This window comes from Ciona intestinalis, unplaced genomic scaffold (assembly GCF_000224145.3).
Source record: "Ciona intestinalis unplaced genomic scaffold, KH HT000085.2, whole genome shotgun sequence".
NCBI lineage: Eukaryota > Metazoa > Chordata > Ascidiacea > Phlebobranchia > Cionidae > Ciona > Ciona intestinalis.
In genome coordinates this window covers 80,442-81,070 of record NW_004190407.2, presented here as the reverse complement: position 1 = coordinate 81,070, position 629 = coordinate 80,442, and positions in this window count along the sequence as shown.

The following is a 629-nucleotide window of genomic DNA, read 5'->3' as shown; positions in this document are numbered from 1 at the left end:
TTAATGGGAAATAACAAAGCAACAGTGGTGTGTAATATTTTATAACCAAACAATAAATCATAGATATTTAGATGAATTTTTACATCAGCATAAGACATAAAAACGTTTACCAATTTACCGAGTTTATCAATAATGATAAGTTGGGGTGGTTTGGTTGCTTTTGGTTGGTTGGTTGCTTGTGGTTGACCTTCCTCTGTGCGTTGTTGCTGTGGTCTAAAGTAGTGTTGGTAGTGGTGGTGCCACATAACTGTTTGATGAAGATGGAGTTCATTTTGTGTTTGCTGGTGAAAATGGACATCTTCTGGGTTGTTTATCGTCACAGGTCGTTGCCGATCATTTGTTGTGGCGGGGACGTTTGTGGTTGTCGTGATACACTGTAATATATCATATATGATCAAGGAGTGTACTTATATTTTTTTCCTTCCTGTGGGATTCATGTTCTTTAGATTTTGTAATGATATTATATGTAACATCTTCCTATGATACAATATTGTACAAACACAACAATAAATGAATGAAAGTAACTTACTTTATCCTCACGTGGCCGGAAAACGACAGTCGTTATAACACGGGTGTTCTGTTTCATACACCTCGTGCCCGCTTACGAGTTACCATGTACGTTACTTTGT